Below are 6000 nucleotides of genomic sequence, written 5' to 3' on the forward strand. Positions count from 1 at the left end.
AAAAACTTTCAAATGTAATGATGTATTTATGATTTCTTTAATGAATTTTACATATTAATATGAAACAGTTCAGTTGATAATATGTCATTAAAAACCGCAACATAGAGCCTGATTGAAGTATTACCGCATTATGTGGAAAATCTGCAAATTTGTTTTGTTAATATAACATTAGTGTTGAATCATCCCTTCATCTTTAACTTCTTCAGTTTGAAATTAATTAATCCTCATTCTATTTTATAACTTATTGATAGGGGCGTTTCGTCCCTATCTTTTAGCGTGATTTACGGGTTGATTTTGGATAAAATAAATAAGTTTAATTACAAAAATAAAGTGTTTTGACAAAATAAAGAAACAAAAATACATCTCATACTTTCAGTTTATTTTCCTCGTTTTTGATTAGTTTAGGAAATAAAAACGTCAAGCTAACTCGGCTCTCAAGTTTTGTATTTCAGGTACGAGAAAGGAGCAAAAATCCACTCCATACGCGGGGCGTATAATCCCCTACGCGGGGCGTGAAACATGGTGTCGGTAATGATTGCCTTATCCGCAGAAGCCATGTGGAACTGACTCAGCATACGCGGGGCGTATGACACATGTCGGAAATGATTGGCCTAATCCTGAAAGTCAGACTGCATTGTCTCCCAGAGTCAACTCTCCTTACGCGGGGCGTACCACCATATACGCGGGGCGTAAAAGACAATTCTTCAACGTAAAAAGATCAGAGACTCTTTTACGCGGGGCGTACTTCAGCTACGCACGGCGTAAAAGCTCCAATTTAAGCAATAAAACTCCAGAGACTCAAACACGCGGGGCGTACAATCCTTTACGCAGGGCGTGCTTGAGACAACAAGACAACGAATTGGTCCACATGCAGGAGATTTCTGACGGAATGGGCATTTACGCGGGGCGTAGACCAATTTACGCGGGGCGTATCATGGGATTTCTGCACCAAATAATGTTGCTCCATACTTGTGCTTTGTGAAATTACAAGCTTGCCCTTGCTTGATGTCTATAAATAAGAAGCTCTTGAACTTCATTTGACACCAATTACATACTAGAGAGAGAGCTATACTATACTCTTTTCCTTCCTTGTAATTTAGATTCAGATTTTGTAGTTAAACTCTCCCCCTCGAGAGCTTGTTCGGTTGTTCCAGCGTTCCATCGAAGTTCCGCTCCATCATTCGTCACCAAGCTCGAGAGTTCCACCTCCACGACCTAGGAGACGGCCTTGAGTCCGGTTAGCTAGTTCCAAGGGCGGATTCTCTCTTTTTACTTGCTAATTAGCTTGTACTCTTCCTATGTACTAGGCTTGGTTGTATTTCATCTAAACACTTTCCATATTTATAATTTATGGTTTATAATCTCTATTTCCTTTTACGTGTTAATGTTTATTGCTTGTTTTGATATTGATAATTGAATATTATGTAGGAGCACGCGATTACCGCTGCCATCCGGGCTATCTTTAGGGAATTATATAGGTGTTGCCTTACCGGAAGTGACAAACCGGAAACCGTAGGAATTGACAAGCCACGGAACTTACGGGCCCTAATTTCTAGTTCCCCCGTATTAGACACGCCTTGACTAGGCATCACGTAGTCTAAGTACTTCACGGGTCGGTCTTACTACACTTGGTCGTCTTTGCAAGAGTAAACCATTATCCGTATACATTTAGAGTCGTTATTTATCGTGGTTATAACTTATCATACACACCCCGCTTCGTAGAGTTTTAGCTGCACGAATCTGAGTCGCTAATAGTTAGGAATAGTGTGTAGTTGTGTCTTACTTTACCCCAAAGTAATCACCGCTTAAATAACATACGAAACCGAATCGTCTAATACTTGTAATTATAAATCCCGTGGATTCGATACCCCGTCTTAATCGGATTATTACTTGATACGACGGGGTACACTTGCCCCTAAGTAGTCGTAGCGTCTAAGTAGAGTCAAGAGAAATTTATAAAGACCACATCCGTAGACATAGCACATTCACCGCAATACATATTTAGTCGTCGTAGAAACTCTACCACTAGGCGTCGCGCTATCAAGTTTTTGGCGTCGTTGCCGGGGATTTATAATTTCTTGCAATATTAGACAAAAACGTTTTATTGTTAGTCTAAGCATTTGTACATATTACTTTCTTTTTGTGAATAATTTATTTTATTTCGTACTAATAATCTTTTCCATGGTATTATAGTTGTCATCTGTGGGACGATCTCATGGGTGACGAATGTTCGCACCAACAATCGTCCTCGCAATTCGATGTGGTAATCTCTATGCTTAACGATATTCAAGTGAGATTATCTAACAATGAGGCATATTGCAGGGATTTGGGAAATCAAATCACTAGATTGACGTCTCGTCTCGATTCAACCACGGACGAATCAATTCAAGACACCAATCCGGGTGATCAACATGTAGAGGTCGAGTTAATTGAGCCCTCTCAAGAGGAATCCCCAAATCATGTAGGTTGTCTCAACTGCGAGGAGCCGGAAATCCTAATCGATGAGCCGGTTATGTGCGGACCCATGGAAATGATTCCACAACTAGAAGAGTTTGAGGTTCCTTCTACCTCGGGTTATTTCACTCTCTTTGAGCTACCCAAGGAGTCAAAGAGGGAGCAAACTAAACTCTTCAATAATTTCTTTAAATATAGTTTTTGGTTTTCATTAAATTTCTTTGAATCTAACAATCCGTTTTGTAGGTACGGATTGTTCATTCAAGAATTTGCATTTCTAACGCGAGAGGAAGCATACACCTAGGAGGAAGCGCTAAGTCGAGCTCACCGACTATAACGTAGCGCTTCTTGGGAGGCAACCCAAGCTCGAATAAGGGAGTTTTTCTTTCCCAACTTTTATTTTCCGCATTTCGTTTTCCTACCGACTTATGTCATTTCTTTTAAATAAAAAAAAAAATTCAAAAGAAAAATAAATCCCATTTTTTCCAAAAATAAGTCGCGCGGGGCGTACTCCATTTTTACGCCCCGCGTGCCCACCGTTTTTCTTGTATAAATGGCTCAGAGATAGAAACACGCGAGGCGCCCCTCTTCATGCACCTCGCGTATTTGAGTCTCTGTCCAAAAACGGCTCAACATGCACCTCCTACGCGGGGCGCCCCCCTGGGCACGCCTTGCGTAGGACCTAACTCTAAGAGTCCTATTTTGTCCTTCTTTATTTTTGTTTTTTGTTTTGTTTTCTTTTTGCGACGCCCTTGGAATAGGCGTCATTTTAATAACGCGGAGGGACGTACAACCCCGCACTTTTAGTTTGGTTTGCACTAACAAAAACAAAAATAAAAAAATCAAATAATTAAACAAATTTATTAACTCTTGAAATTCTTCCGACACGCTACACCTCCCTCGGAAATTAATGAAAGTTTCATTATTTGTCGTTACAAATAAAAACATCGGAACACAAAGGATGGTTTAGTTGAGAAATTTTAGTCTTGGTTTTGAAATTAGGGAATTTGTGCAAATCGTAGGTTAGTACTAAACTAAGGCATTGAGTCTTAACCCAAATGTTATCTCCATAATGAACTTTGAAAAGGCAATAAAAACAGGATAGTTGAGAATTTAGCGAAGACTTGATAGTACACAATTTAAACCCGAATCTTTGTGAGGTATTTTTGAGCCTAAAAGAGTTCGTACGAGAACTCTAATTCTTTCACAATTTTCTGAGAGCTTTGACTTCACTCGACTCATAGAATTTGTATCCAATACCGGGTTAAGTACACTTATTTTTGGTAAAAAGGCAATAGATGATAAACCGAACCCACTTAGGCTAATTTTTCTTAATTTATTTTTCTCGTTTTCACTAAACATTAGGAAACCCCTTCGAGCCTATTAACCAACTTTTTTGTTAATACCCTTTTTAACATTTAACCCTTTTTCCTCTTGTTCAATTACCGACATAATCAAGTTGCACCCGAATTACCCAAAATAAGTCACGGCCTTAGCAAATGAGCACCATAAGTTCTCAAAATATTGTTTTTGTGCCTCTATCAAAACAAAGGATACAATAAAAATAAAAAGGCATTCTCAAGCTCCACCCGAGCAATTTTGAAGTATATTTTGTAAAATTCGCCAAGGCCGAAATAAACAATGAAATTGTGCAATCACAAAACGGTATTTTTGAACTCGAGTTTCTTTAAACTAACCACTAAAGAAGCCACCCACATTACAACCCCCCTCCGGGTTCATTTTTAATGTTGCTTAACCATATTTTAGGAGGAAAAACCAGGATGAAAATGCAAATTCGACATGATCTCGAGTAAGTGCAAAGAATAGTGCTAAAACACCGACCCACCTAAAATTGAGCGTAAGAGCGAAATCCCTTAGTGAGGTACTATCGGGTTCTCAAAAGATAATCAACCCCCGTTAATATTACCTATTAAATCTTGATCATGGAGGTTTCAAACAAGTTTCGTACTCAATTGTTTGCGTAGGTACTTACCGAAACCTTTACACAAAACCATAACTTTGAAATCACGCACTTGGCCAAACCAACCTTCGGTTTGTTTCTTAATTTTCTCATCCCTTGTTTTTCGATTTCTTTTACTTGAGGACAAGTAAAACTTTAAAGTCCGAGGAGGTTTGATAGGGGCGTTTCGTCCCTATCTTTTAGCGTGATTTACGGGTTGATTTTGGATAAAATAAATAAGTTTAATTACAAAAATAAAGTGTTTTGACAAAATAAAGAAACAAAAATAAATATCGTACTTTCAGTTTATTTTCCTCATTTTTGATTAGTTTAGGAAATAAAAACGTCAAGCTAACTCGGCTCTCAAGTTTTGTATTTCAGGTACGAGAAAGGAGCAAAAATCCACTCCATACGCGGGGCGTATAATCCCCTACGCGGGGCGTGAAACATGGTATCGGTAATGATTGCCTTATCCGCAGAAGCCATGTGGAACTGACTCAGCATACGTGGGGCGTATGCCATTCTACGCGGGGCGTATGACACATGTCGGAAATGATTGGCCTAATCCTGAAAGTCAGACTGCATTGTCTCCCAGAGTCAACTCTCCTTATGCGGGGCGTACCACCATATACGCGGGGTGTAAAAGACAATTCTATAACGTAAAAAGATCAGAGACTCTTTTACACGGGGCGTACTTCAGCTACGCACGGTGTAAAAGCTCCAATTCAAGCAATAAAACTCCAGAGACTCAAACATGCGGGGCGTACAATCCTTTACGCAGGGCGTGCTTGAGACAACAAGACAACGAATTGGTCCACATGCAGGAGATTTCTGACGGAATGGGCATTTACGCGGGGCGTAGACCAATTTACGCGGGGCGTATCATGGGATTTCTGCACCAAATAATGTTGCTCCATACTTGTGCTTTGTGAAATTACAAGCTTGCCCTTGCTTGATGTCTATAAATAAGAAGCTCTTGAACTTCATTTGACACCAATTACATACTAGAGAGAGCTATACTATACTCTTTTCCTTCCTTGTAATTTAGATTCAGATTTTGTAGTTAAACTCTCCCCCTCGAGAGCTTGTTCGGTTGTTCCGGCGTTCCATCGAAGTTCCGCTCCATCATTCGTCACCAAGCTCGAGAGTTCCACCTCCACGACCTAGGAGACGGCCTTGAGTCCGGTTAGCTAGTTCCAAGGGCGGATTCTCCCTTTTTACTTGCTAATTAGCTTGTACTCTTCCTATGTACTAGGCTTGGTTGTATTTCATCTAAACACTTTCCATATTTATAATTTATGGTTTATAATCTCTATTTCCCTTTACGTGTTAATGTTTATTGCTTGTTTTGATATTGATAATTGATTATTGTGTAGGAGCACGCGATTACCGCCGCCATCCGGGCTATCTTTAGGGAATTATATAGGTGTTGCCTTACCGGAAGTGACAAACCGGAAACCGTAGGAATTGACAAGCCATGGAACTTACGGACCCTAATTTCTAGTTCCTCCGTATTAGACACGCCTTGACTAGGCATCACGTAGTCTAAGTACTTCACGGGTCGGTCTTACTACACTTGGTCGTCT

The sequence above is a fragment of the Euphorbia lathyris genome, chromosome 4, assembly GCF_963576675.1.
Source record: "Euphorbia lathyris chromosome 4, ddEupLath1.1, whole genome shotgun sequence".
Lineage (NCBI taxonomy): Eukaryota > Viridiplantae > Streptophyta > Magnoliopsida > Malpighiales > Euphorbiaceae > Euphorbia > Euphorbia lathyris.